Source organism: Salminus brasiliensis, chromosome 18, assembly GCF_030463535.1.
Source record: "Salminus brasiliensis chromosome 18, fSalBra1.hap2, whole genome shotgun sequence".
NCBI lineage: Eukaryota > Metazoa > Chordata > Actinopteri > Characiformes > Bryconidae > Salminus > Salminus brasiliensis.
In genome coordinates this window covers 29,865,104-29,879,823 of record NC_132895.1, presented here as the reverse complement: position 1 = coordinate 29,879,823, position 14,720 = coordinate 29,865,104, and the positions used below count along the sequence as shown (strand labels likewise).

Sequence of the window (14,720 nt, the reverse complement as noted above, 5' to 3'; positions counted from 1 at the left end):
AAGAGTCGAGACTCAGACTCGCACCCAAGACTCGATTCAGACTTGAACCCAAGACTCAAAACTCGACTCAGACTCGAGACTCGCACCCAAGACCTGAGACCCGACTCAGACTTGCACTCAAGACTTGAGACTCGACTCAGACTTGCACCCAAGAGTCGAGACTCAGACTCACACCCAAGACTCAATTCAGACTTGAACCCAAGACTCAAAACTCGACTCAGACTCGAGACTTGCACCCAAGACTTGAGACTCGACTCAGACTTGCACCCAAGAGTCGAGACTCAGACTCGCACCCAAGACTCGATTCAGACTTGAACCCAAGACTCAAAACTCGACTCAGACTCGAGACTCACACCCAAGACTTGAGACTCGACTCAGACTTGCACCCAAGAGTCGAGACTCAGACTCGCACCCAAGACTCAAAACTCGACTCAGACTCGAGACTCGCACCCAAGACCTGAGACCCGACTCAGACTTGCACTCAAGACTTCAGACTCGACTCAGACTTGCACCCAAGACTCGAGACTCGACTCAGACCCAAGACTCGAGACTTGACTTATGACTTGCACCCAAGAGTCGAGACTCAGACTCGCACCCAAGACTCGATTCAGACTTGCACTCAAGACTTGAGACTCGACTCAGACTTGCACCCAAGAGTCGAGACTCAGACTCACACCCAAGACTCGATTCAGACTTGAACCCAAGACTCAAAACTCGACTCAGACTCGAGACTCGCACCCAAGACTTGAGACTCGACTCAGACTTGCACCCAAGACTCGAGACTCGACTCAGACCCAAGACTCGAGACTTGACTCATGACTTGACTCAGAATCACACCACAGACACTCAAGACTCGAACCGGACACGCACCCAGAGACTTGATCCATAACTCAAACATGCACCGCAGAGACTCGAGACTCGTTCACGAGTCGCTTCACGTGAGTCATCTCTGGTACTCGCTCCAGTAGACCCCATCCCTTAACACTGTACATAAGAACCTCATGCTAGATATACAGCAGCGGGAAAGGGAGGTAGACTCAGGGACAATTGGGAAAAAGGGGAATAAGAGGGAGTGATGTGGGTGTGAGGACATATCCAGGACAAAAAAACAGGGAGAAAGACACACTGGCTCAGGCTCCTTGGCATTTCTCAGAGTTTTCAGCTGCATTAATTATTTAGAGCTGGCAATTAGCTCCCTCAACTGTCCACACACACACACACACACATGCTCCAGAGGAAGCAGCCCAGCTCGGCCGTGATGAAAACGGCGTCCCAGTGGAGGGGGACTGGAGACTTCAGTGCTGCAGCACTTGAAACAGTGACCGACCGTCATTAGCCGTCGTCAGTTGCCAACAAAAGCGGCCTGTTCTGATGCGCAGGAGGCAAAAATCCAATGCGTCATAATTAGTGTTGTGACATTTATTGACAGGAGTAGTGGCAGGAGCAAAAGTGCCGTTTCTGGGGAGGGATTAATAGAACACCATGAAATATTGATCAGCAACCGCACGGGAAAGGCAGATGGGCTACGAGTGCTTGAGGCTTTGCCTGTCTTTCACTGTCCTCTCAGCGCTGAGCGTATGTGTGTGTGTTTGAGCCCAAGGCCTCGGCTCTTCGCGAGCGGGAGGGGTCTTTTGTACTGCGCGGCTTTTAGTGTCTCGCCATCGTTCAGAGGCAGATTACAAACTTCGTGGAGCATCTCATCGACACCATCAACATACACCCACCGAGCACGGGATAGGGGTTCCTAATAAAATGGCCAGTGAGTGGAAGCACAAGGTAGTAGGTGTTTCTAATAAAGTGGCCAGTGAGTGGAAGCACAAGGTAGTAGGTGTTTCTAATAAAGTGGCCAGTGAGTGGAAGCCCAAGGCAGTGGGCATTTCTAATAAAGTGGCCAGTGAGTGGACGCACAAGGTAGTAGGTGTTTCTAATAAAGTGGCCAGTGAGTGGAAGCACAAGGTAGTAGGTGTTTCTAATAAAGTGGCCAGTGAGAGAACACACAAGGTAGTAGGTGTTTCTAATAAAGTGGCCAGTGAGTGGAAGCACAAGGTAGTAGGGTGTTTCTAATAAAGTGGCCAGTGAGTGGAAGCACAAGGTAGTAGGTGTTTCTAATAAAGTGGCCAGTGAGTGGAAGCACAAGGTAGTAGGTGTTTCTAATAAAGTGGCCAGTGAGTAGAAGCACAAGGTAGTAGGTGTTTCTAATAAAGTGGCCAGTGAGTGGAAGCGCAGGGTAGTGGGTGTTTCTAATAAAGTGGCCAGTGAGTGGAAGCGCAGGGTAGTGGGTGTTTCTAATAAAGTGGCCAGTGAGTGGAAGCACAGTAGACTATCGGTTCTCTAATCGTCCTCGCTCTGCTTCAGAGGAGCATTAGCAGCGTCTGAGCGGAGAGGTTAGCCTTTGTAGCGGTGTTGCTGGAGGTGGGAGGGGGACCCCAGTGTGCAGGTAATAAGGCCCAGCAGGTGTGCTCCTCGGCGGGTCTCTGAGCCTGCCATTCTCTTTCGGGCCCGCCACAGAGAGCTCTTCCTCAGCAGCTGGCACCCCCTCACGACCTATGCCCCCCACGGTGTGGCACAGCGGGCAGGGCTGAGATAATTACTGAGAGAGCTGAGCAGCGTGGCAGATTCACTCACACTCACACTGACTCGCTCTCACACACTCTCTCTCTCTCTCTCTCTCGCGCTCTCTCTCTCTCTTTGTCACCAGGTCACACACCGGATCTGTCCCCTTCCAAGTGACCGTAGCGGAGTGCCTGTGCCTGAGTGCCCCTCTTACTGGAGGTAACTGGAATCAGGATGTGTGAATGCCAGAAGTCGTTAGTAGCTAACATTACCTAGTTCTAATATGTCTAGCCACACTACCTCGGCTACCTAGGTAGCTATACAACTGCCCATATGAAATACTTGTGTATATGGTAGGCAACCTAACTAGCTACTGACCCTGGGCAGGCTGTCTGATGATGGCATGAAAGGGAACAAACCACGAAGTCCCAGTGAGAATTAGCACAGGCCCCTGATTGGTTGAATATTTTTCAGTATCCACTATGAATTATTTAGTGTACACAATTCATAAACTACTATGAATAATTCAGTGTCCACTATTCAAAAATTACGATTCATTTTTCATTATCCACTATGAATTATTCAGAGTCTACAATGAATTTTACACTAATTACTATGTATTATTTAGTAACCACTAGGAATGATGCAGCATCCACTATGAATTCTTCAGTTTTTATGTAGTGATTCTGTATCCACTAGGAATTACTCACTATCCACTAGGAATTATTCATTATCAACTATGTAAAAATGTCTATGAATGCTTCATTGACTATTATTAATTATTCAGAATCCACTATGAATTATTCACTATCCACTATGAATTATTATACCATAAATAATTTATCTACTAGTTACAACTGACTATGAATGATTTATTAACTGTTATTAATTATTCTAAATCCACTATGAATTATTCATTATCCAATATGAATTATTCAGTATCCACTATTTAATAATGATATTCATTCATTAACTATTATTAATTATTCAGTATTGCTATGAATTATTCTACCATAAATAATTCAGTATCTACAAGTTAATAATGACTATGAATGCTTCAATAACTATTATTATTTTTTTCCATATCCACTATGAATAATTCAATATCTACTATTGAATGACTATGAATGATTTATTAACTGTTAAATAATTATCCCATATCCACTATAAATTGTTAAGTATCCACCATGAATTATTCCGTATCTACTATTTAATGATGGCATTCATTCATTAACTTTTATTATTTATCCAGTATCCGCTGAATTATTCTACCATAAATAATTTAGTATCTACTAGTTAATGACTATGAATGATTCAATAACTATTATTATTTATCCCATATCCACTATGAATTATTCTGTTTTTTACCATAAATAATCCAGTAAATATATAATCCAATAAATAAAATAAATAATCCAATAACTATGAATGATTTATTAACTGTTATTAATTATATTCCCTATCCACTATGAATTACTCAGTATCTACTAGTTAATAACTGGGAATGATTATTAACTGTTATTAACTATACCATATCCACTATGAATTATTCAGTATCTACTAGTTAATGACTGGGAATGATTATTAACTGTTATTAACTATTCCATATCCACTATGAATTATTCAGTATCTACTAGTTAATTACTGGGAATGATTATTAACTGTTATTAACTATTCCATATCCACTATGAATTATTCAGTATCTACTATTTAATGATGACTTTCTTTCATTAACTATTATTAATTATTCAGTATCTGCTACAAATTATTCTACCATAAATAGTTCAGTATCTACTAGTTAATGACTATGAATGATTTATTAACTGTTATCAATTATTCCTTATCCACTATGAATTGTCATATGCACTATTTAATAATGCCTATAAATGCTTCATCGACTACTATTATTAATTTAGTATCCACTGTGAATTATTCAGTATTTGTATGTAAATCTAAAGGCAAAAATACCTGAAATTAAAGCAAGCACCCAGTCTCGCTCTGCATCACCCGGTTCTAAATTTCCTTGATTTTTAAATGTGCAGAATTTTAAATGAGTTGAAGAATTCCCATGAAACAATGTGGTCGGTTATCGGAATCCGTCCACATGAGGAACGTATCATCCAAACAACTGTGAAATCAGGTCTTACACTAAACCTGCTTCACAGGTTATCCTGATCCGGACCGCCCCTGCCCACCACCACGAGCTCCACTCAACACCTCGCTTGTTAAGAATGCAATCCCCAGCCGAGTAAGATAAGATAAGATAAGATAATCCTTTATTAGTCCCGCAGTGGGGAAATTCACAATTAATAGTTAAGAGCACAAAAGCCAGCTTTAATTCATTAATTAATACATCACTCAGCTCCACTGGACACAGCGGTGCAGTCATTAGAGCCGTGTGGAGGTGTGTGCTGAATTGCCAGTGTGAGAGAAGGCCTCTCTCGCTCTCTCTCTCTCTCTCTCTCATCACGGGCGCTGCCTCTGTTCATCTGCCAGCTGATTCATTCTCACAAGCAAAAAGCTGCTTTCCCACAACAACAACCCCCCCCCCCCACACACACACACACACACACACATCACGGCCTACTGTAACCCAGCACACGCTGCGTGATTGAGACATTTCAGCGCGCTGGTAAACTGGGAGGCATACTGGCTTACTTATTCATTAAAGTGGAGTAGAACCTAGAGCAAATTCGGGAGCCCACACGGGTGCATGGATGGGTCTGATTCATAAAACTGCTGTACGCCATCAAACACGAGCCCAATAACGAAATCCCTCATGCTTAGACCTAGTCTGGACTTCACCCATATGAATTAATCAGTAACTACTATGAATTGTCACCCGTATCCGCAATGGATTACTGTGTAGCTACTTAATTCATTATGAATGATTCAGTTCTTATATAGTGATTCAGTATCCACTATGAATTATTCAGTATGTACTATCTGTTAGTGAACGCACTATGAATTATTCTATATCTACAAAACATGTTTCAGCATCTACTATTAAGTATTCAGTATCTGCTATGACTTAAATTGTGAATCCACTATGAATTATTCAGTATCCACTGTAAATTATGTAGTAATTATTATAAATTATTCGGCATCTACTACAATTTTTTCAGTATACGCTATTAGTTATTCAGTATCTACTATGACTTATTAGGTTTGTCCTATAAATATCTATTAATTTACAATGTACTATAAATTTCACAACCACTATGAATTATTCTGTATCTACCATACATTTCAGCATCTACTATTAAGTATTCAGTATCTGCTATGACTTTTTGAGTATCCACTATGAATTATTCAGTACCTACATTCAGTATCCACTATACGGTAACTACTTTAATTTATTCAGTATGTACTATCTGTTAGTGAACGCACTATGAATTATTCTATATCTACAAAACATGTTTCAGCATCTACTATTAAGTATTCAGTATCTGCTATGACTTAAATTGTGTATCCACTATGAATTATTCAGTATCCACTGTAAATTATGTAGTAATTACTATAAATTATTCGGCATCTACTACAATTTTTTCAGTATACGCTATTAGTTATTCAGTATCTACTATGACTTATTAGGTTTGTCCTATAAATGTCTATTAATTTACAATGTACTATAAATTTCACAACCACTATGAATTATTCTGTATCTACCATACATTTCAGCATCTACTATTAAGTATTCAGTATCTGCTATGACTTTTCGAGTATCCACTAAATTTAGCAACTACTATGAATTATTTGGTATGACTTAGTTTGTATATGCTATGAATGATTAAGTGATTACTATGAATTATTCAGTATTCAGTATTAATTCAGTATCCACTATTCAGTAATTATGATAAATTATTCAGTAACCACTATGAATTATTTGGTATGACTTATCTATTAAATGTTAAGTATCCGTATGAATTATTCCGTATCGAACAATACATGTTCCTACTATTAAGTATTCAGTATCTGCTATGATTTATTGAGTATCCACTATGAATTATTCAGTATCCACTGTAAATTATGTAGTAATCATTATGAATTATTCTGCATCTACTACAAATTTCTCAGTATATACGCTATTAGTTATTCAATATCTACAATGAATGATTAGGTTTGTACTATAAATGTCTATTAATTTACAGTGTACTATAAATATTGCAACCACTATGAATTATTCAGTATGACTTAGCTATTAATTATTAAGTAATTACTATTAATTAAGTATCCACTATGAATAATTCAGTATCCACTGTTCGGTAAATACAAAAATTTTTTGAGTATCCACTCTGAATTATTCAGTATCCACTATTCAGTAATTATGATTAATTATTCAGTAACCACTATGAATTTTGTGGTATGACTTGGTCTGTATATGCTATTAAATATTAAGTAATTACTATGAATGATTCTATTCTGTGAATTAAGCACTATTAATTATTCAGTATCCACTATGAATTCATTTCTTTTTTATTAATTTTTAATTATTTGTATATAATTCTAATCTCCCTCTCTTTGATTTATTAGTAGTCGGATATTATCTTCACATTTTCACTCATCGTACTTTATTTCCTGTAAGTGGGCAGATCCAGGCAAAATGGCACATTTTCCATGAAACACACACACTTTCGCTCTGTCAGCGGAAATGGTTATCTCCATTCCCCAAGCAGCTGACAGGAACATGATAAAATTCCTTAAGATTCCTTCAGCCAATCAGCTGGCCTGAGACGGCCTGGTACAGTGGCAGCAGCCCAGTGAACCAACAACCTGCAACAAACTGCCCCTTTACCTTCACAGAGCTGTCGGGGGGACGTTACAATACTGCCACTTTTCAGAGTGTAACTTATAGAGCCACTGGCTGCAGCTCAACCCCAAAGCGTGATACATCCACCCCTGTGCTTAACAGTTAGTTAACATTCCCAGAGCAAGTGGACCTGGGTCTGGAAAAAAGCTCCAGTGTAAAAACATCTATGGTCTTCTACAGCTTTGTGTTCACCAGTGATTTAATGTGTAAAGTGCAACACAGGTGCTTAGAGGAGCCCATGGCTACTAATTGTTGCTGAATTAGAGGAGCTCATGGCCGCTGATTGTTGCTCCTTTGAGGAGCCTATGGCTGCTGATTGTTACTACTTAGAGGAACACATAGTTGCTGACTGTTGCTACTTAGAGGAGCCCATGGCTGCTGACTGTTGCTTAGAAGAGCCCATGGCTGCTAATTGTTGCTGAATTAGAGGAGCCCATGGCTGCTGATTGTTGCTGAATTAGAAGAGCCCATGGCTGCTAAATGTTGCTGAAGTAGAGGAGCTCATGGCCGATAATTGTTGCTGCTAAGAGGAACCCATGGCTGCTGACTCTTTCTGCTTAGAGGAGCCCATGGCTGCTAATTGTTGCTACCTAGAGAAGCCCATGGTTGCTGACTGTTGCTACCTAGAGAAGCCTATGGTTGCTGACTGTTGCTACCTAGAGAAGCCTATGGTTGCTGACTGTTGCTACTCAGAGGAGCCCATGGTTGCTGACTGTTGCTACTTAGAGGAGCCCATGGCTGCTGATTGTTGCTACCTAGAGAAGCCTATGGTTGCTGACTGTTGCTACCTAGAGAAGCCTATGGTTGCTGACTGTTGCTACTTAGAGGAGCCCATGGCTGCTGATTGTTGCTACCTAGAGAAGCCTATGGTTGCTGACTGTTGCTGCTTAGAGGAGCCCATGGCTGCTGATTGTTGTTACTTGGAGGCTGCTGATTGTTGGGAAAAGGTATGAGAAGTCATCGTTTTTATAAAGCCTTTCCTAACGAAGATTTTGGACAAACCATAGGCCAGCAAGCCAATAAAGGTCTGGGATCTCTGTAAAGACTATCTGAGAATCTGAGTGGTCCTTAAGGTTGTCATGGTCACATGTAGGACTGTTGCCTTTACTAAAAACCCTTGAGGAACCCTTGTTTGAGAGTGTACTTTTGCAAAAGGCTTTAGATAACTACCTGCAGGTTTAGCACCAATTTATTTTTTTTTAAATTAACATAATTTTTTAATAAAGCGAATCTATTAAAAGTATGGATATCGTCCAGATTTTATTCTCAGCGATTATCGTATCGAGCTAGAACCTTCATATCGGTGCATCCCTAATGCAGCGCATTAGTTTCATCCAGCGCGTGACTTTAGGAGAACCACGCGTTCAGAACTCCCCTTCGCTCGAGCGCGGGCAGCCTTTGGGCTCGAGCCTAGCACAGCAACAATGCAACTGCAGCACGAAGAAGCATTTGCATGCCAAATTGTGCACCCGGGACACTTCAGGGCCAACGGAAACAAACTTATGCATGCGCGCGCGCGTGCATGTGCGTGTATGTGCGCGCCTTGGGAGAGCCAGTTATTCCCTTTCTTGCTCTGCACGGAGGGATGGTAGGTGGGAGGGAAGCGGGGAAGGCGGGGAGGGGGGGGGGGGTATTGGCTATGACTCACAGGCTGGACCACCACAGCAGGCACCGCGATGAGAGAAAGAGAGACGCTGCCGAATGCACGAGCTGCCTGCAGCCCTGCCACGGAGGAGCGCGAGCTCACTTACCTCTCAGAGAGAGAACCTTGAACGTGCTTGTTTGGGGGTTCTGCAGGTGTCCGTCTGCCTCAGCCCTTCTCGCCCCGGCCGTGAGACATGTTCCTCCTCCTCCTCCTCCTCCTCCTCCTCTTCCTCCTCCTCCCGCCCCCAGAATGCACGAGAGAGGCGCTCCGTTTCACCGCGAGACCCCTCTGATGAAGCGGTACCGGGGTGCTGAGCGAGGGGCGTTTGGCGCAGAGCTGAGCTGGGCCGGACGGTGCTGCCTCCTCTTGTTTTTTTTTGCCTCCTCGCGCAGCTCAAGCCGCTCGCATGTCGCTCCTTGGCTGCTCCGGATGACACTTGGGCTCTTCTCTGAGCGCGCGCGCACGCACATACACACACATACACGCACACTCCGTTTGCAGCGCGGGTGTGTTATGTGTGGATTAATCCGGGTGGGTCCTAGCGCCGGTCAGCCGGCAGACTCCCTATAAAGCGAGTCAACAGGTTGCAGCTCAGTCCCAGCAGAGCAGGGGGACAACGGCACGTGCTCTGTTTCTGGAAGCAGGGTGTCATTTAATAAAGCATTACTTTATTAAAATATTGATTAAAAAAGTCAAATAAAGAAAATAAGTATAAAGAAAGAAAGAAAGAAAAAGGCTGCGTCCCAATTGCATACTACACCCTAAAACTCTGAGTGTACTAGATCTCTAAGTGTACTTAACTTAAGCACCTTTATCCATCCTACATACTTCATCCTCAAAACCTAGTAATAAAGTAGTAATTAGTATTAGTAAAATGACCATTTTATTGTTGTTATTGTTAATCATTATTTTGCATTGTTATATTTTTGACATTGTTTATATTTTGTGTCCAGCATTTAAAAACAAAAAAAAGGTAGATACTGTGAGATGTCCAAATGTTTGAGAAATTATTCTTTAAAAGCCAATATTTTAGGAGAAGAATTAAAGACCATAAGTCGTTATTTCAAGAAACTAAATTAATATTTCAGATAAACAATATTAGGCCTGAATTCATTCTGAATAAAATGTCATTATTTTAGTTATTTTTTTAAAGTTTATTTTGAGATATAAACATTTTTGATTTGGATAAAAAATAAATAAGTGAAATAAAAAAAATATATATTATATATCATTATATGTACATATACATATAATAATTAATAACATTGTTTATATGTTTATATAGTAATTTTGCATATTACGCTCCTTAGTTCAAGATGCAAAATCTGTGCAAAAAAGTTCTTACTTTGAAATATATTAAGCTGAATGTCTTAATAAATAAATCATTGTTTCATTATTTCGCCAATATCTTTCCTGAATTCTTCTAAATAGTTGTTACTTTGAGATGTGTATTTTTGAAATATATCAATGTTAGCAAAAATCTGTCAATTTTCTGACATATTCAATAAAAAACACTTCATAATTTCTGTGAAATAATTAAATATTTTAAAAAAGATATATATATATAGTATATATATATATATATATATATATATACTCAAATATATATATATATATATATATATATATTTATTTTGAGATACTAAATAAAAAAAAGTCATTATTTATTGAAAAAAATGCTAAATTATTATTTTTTTTACATTTAAATACCACAAATTTGCGCATCAATTTTTCATTGTAGCTCTGATTTGTGAGAAAAGTAATTATCAGATGTTGGTTGCTAAGGACCTTAAGTACTCAATGACTATAAACTATTCAGTCAGCACTAGAACAATACAGTGTTAGGGAGCTGGGCACCTGTCAGTTCCCCAGAAAGGATACTAGCCTGTTGCTGTCCTCCTGAGCACTGGGTGGCACTGTGGAGCTATGCACTGGCCCACTTGACCCAGTGCTGAGGTCACTAAACAGTGATTTATAGAGTATAAAAAAAAACAGTCATAGGTCATTTAAGGAAGCATCACTAAGAGCTGGACACCGGCCTGTTGGTCCCTTCCGGGGAGCTAGGTGGTGCTAGAGGCACTGCCCAGGACCATGTTGAGGAGCTACAGTAGATGCCGCCCTGCCGATACTGTGTATTGCACTGCATGGTACTGGAGTGGCCTCTAGGGTGGTAGGCGGTGCTGTGGGTGGGGTGCCCCCTAGGGTATTAGGTGGTTTGTATCCTTGTTGCCATGGTTGCAACACATATACTACTTATTAAACATCGGCATAGATCATTTACAACTAACGTGAGATCAGTGACAGCAGCTTATTAAAGTTGAACTGAGCAAAAATCTTCATCTTCTCCCACCTGTTGTCATGGATACACTCCTTTCCCCGCGCAAACTCCAGGGGGCAGCGTTATCCGCTCGGCAGTTCACGATTAGGTTTCCACGACTGGCCTCGAAGTGACAGAGCATGACAGCGCCTACGACCGGCGCAGAACCCGTCATCAGCCTCCCTGGTTTCCTCCTCCTGTGGAAAGGCTCCACTCGTGCTCCAGCTGTGTGCATTCAGCCCGAGCTCTGACCGGCCCTGGGTATGACTATGGCCTTTATCAGTCATGGTCTCCATGGAAACATTAGAGAAACCAAAAGGCCTTTAGTTGTTTATCACCGGCCGGCCGATTAGCTCCCGGATAGAGGCGGTCAGGGCAGATGCAGTTCTGCCCGCTCGGTGGTGAGGGTTCCCTACATGTTCTGTTATATAAGAGCTCTACTAATGACGCTCAGATAAGGGACTGTACAGAGGAGCCAGCCATGCTCTGCCTACTAGCTGTGCTCTGTGCTCTTCCATAGCAACGGTTGCTAGGTTTGACAAGCCTGGATAGACATAATAGGAAGAAATCAAGTTAACATATAGACCCCCCCCCCCCCTCCCCCTAATATATCAACAGCTAGCACTATGGCTATGAGGCTAATGTAGCTAACAACTAATGGAAGCTAAGCTAAGCTGAGGCAAATGTAGCTATGAGTAGCGGAAGCTTGCCAGTTATCTCTAAAGCTACAAAGCTAATGTAGCTAACAAGCAATGGAAGCTCATATCTCACCAATTAGCACTAGAGCTACAAAGCTAGTGTAGCTAACAAGTAACAGATGCTCAAACGTTATCAATTAGCACTAGAGCTACAAAGCTAATGTAGCTAACAAGCAATGGAAGCTTATACCGCACCGGTTTCGCTGAAGATACAAAGCTAATGATGCTAACAAGCAATGGAGGCTTATAACTCATCAATTAGCACTAGAGCTACAAAGCTAGTGTAGCTAACAAGTAACAGATGCTCATACGTTATCAATTAGCACTAGAGCTACAAAGCTAATGTAGCTAACAAGTAACAGATGCTCATACGTTATCAATTAGCACTAGAGCTACAAAGCTAATGTAGCTAACAAGCAATGGAAGCTTATACCTTACCAATTAGCACTAGAGCTACAAAGCTAGTGTAGCTAACAAGTAAGAGATGCTCATACATTATCAATTAGCACTAGAGCTACAAAGCTAATGTAGCTAACAAGCAATGGAAGCTTATACCGCACCGGTTTTCGCTGAAGATACAAAGCTAATGATGCTAACAAGCAATGGAGGCTTATAACTCATCAATTAGCACTAGAGCTACAAAGCTAGTGTAGCTAACAAGTAACAGATGCTCATACCTTATCAATTAGCACTAGAGCTACAAAGCTAATGTAGCTAACAAGCAATGGAAGCTCATATCTCACCAATTAGCACTAGAGCTACAAAGCTAGTGTAGCTAACAAGTAACAGATGCTCAAACGTTATCAATTAGCACTAGAGCTACAAAGCTAATGTAGCTAACAAGCAATGGAAGCTTATACCGCACCGGTTTTCGCTGAAGATACAAAGCTAATGATGCTAACAAGCAATGGAGGCTTATAACTCATCAATTAGCACTAGAGCTACAAAGCTAGTGTAGCTAACAAGTAACAGATGCTCATACCTTATCAATTAGCACTAGAGCTACAAAGCTAATGTAGCTAACAAGCAATGGAAGCTTATACCTTACCAATTAGCACTAGAGCTACAAAGCTAGTGTAGCTAACAAGTAACAGATGCTCATACCTTATCAATTAGCACTAGAGCTACAAAGCTAGTGTAGCTAACAAGTAACAGATGCTCATACCTTATCAATTAGCACTAGAGCTACAAAGCTAATGTAGCTAACAAGCAATGGAAGCTTATACCGCACCGGTGTTCGCTGAAGATACAAAGCTAATGATGCTAACAAGCAATGGAAGCTCATATCTCACCAATTACCACTAGAGCTACAAAGCTAGTGTAGCTAACAAGTAACAGATGCTCATACCTTATCAATTAGCACTAGAGCTACAAAGCTAGTGTAGCTAACAAGTAACATATGCTCATACCTTATCAATTAGCACTAGAGCTACAAAGCTAATGTAGCTAACAAGTAACAGATGCTCATACCTTATCAATTAGCACTAGAGCTACAAAGCTAGTGTAGCTAACAAGTAACGGATGCTCATACCTTATCAATTAGCACTAGAGCTACAAAGCTAATGTAGCTAACAAGTAACAGATGCTCATACCTTATCAATTAGCACTAGAGCTACAAAGCTAATGTAGCTAACAAGTAATGGAAGCTTACAAGACAAATTAAACTATGAAGTAATGGAAGCTTATACGGCACCGATTTTCGCTGAAGAAACAAAGCTAATGATGCTAACAAGCAATGGAAGCTTATAGCTCATCAATTAGCACTACTGCTACAAAGCTAATGTAGCTAACTACTAATGAAACCTTGCCAGTTATCACTGAAGATACAAAGCTAATGATGCTAACAAGCAATGGAGGCTTATAACTCATCAATTAGCACTAGAGCTACAAAGCTAGTGTAGCTAACAAGTAACAGATGCTCATACCTTATCAATTAGCACTAGAGCTACAAAGCTAATGTAGCTAACAAGCAATGGAAGCTCATATCTCACCAATTAGCACTAGAGCTACAAAGCTAGTGTAGCTAACAAGTAACAGATGCTCAAACGTTATCAATTAGCACTAGAGCTACAAAGCTAATGTAGCTAACAAGCAATGGAAGCTTATACCGCACCGGTTTTCGCTGAAGATACAAAGCTAATGATGCTAACAAGCAATGGAGGCTTATAACTCATCAATTAGCACTAGAGCTACAAAGCTAGTGTAGCTAACAAGTAACAGATGCTCATACCTTATCAATTAGCACTAGAGCTACAAAGCTAATGTAGCTAACAAGCAATGGAAGCTTATACCTTACCAATTAGCACTAGAGCTACAAAGCTAGTGTAGCTAACAAGTAACAGATGCTCATACCTTATCAATTAGCACTAGAGCTACAAAGCTAGTGTAGCTAACAAGTAACAGATGCTCATACCTTATCAATTAGCACTAGAGCTACAAAGCTAATGTAGCTAACAAGCAATGGAAGCTTATACCGCACCGGTGTTCGCTGAAGATACAAAGCTAATGATGCTAACAAGCAATGGAAGCTCATATCTCACCAATTACCACTAGAGCTACAAAGCTAGTGTAGCTAACAAGTAACAGATGCTCATACCTTATCAATTAGCACTAGAGCTACAAAGCTAGTGTAGCTAACAAGTAACATATGCTCATACCTTATCAATTAGCACTAGAGCTACAAAGCTAATGTAGCTA

The 14,720-nt window shown here is 40.7% G+C and overlaps 1 protein-coding gene across 1 annotated transcript in view; it reads right to left on the bottom strand.

The window, feature by feature from the left end:
- rab27b (RAB27B, member RAS oncogene family) overlaps window positions 1-9,506 on the bottom strand; it is a 64,777-nt gene extending 55,271 nt beyond the window's left edge. Inside the window, exon 1 of the mRNA XM_072661552.1 lies at window positions 9,115-9,506. The gene's annotated coding sequence lies outside the window, so the exon portion shown is untranslated. The remainder of the gene's footprint in view (window positions 1-9,114) is intronic.
- Window positions 9,507-14,720: the final 5,214 nt, after the last annotated feature.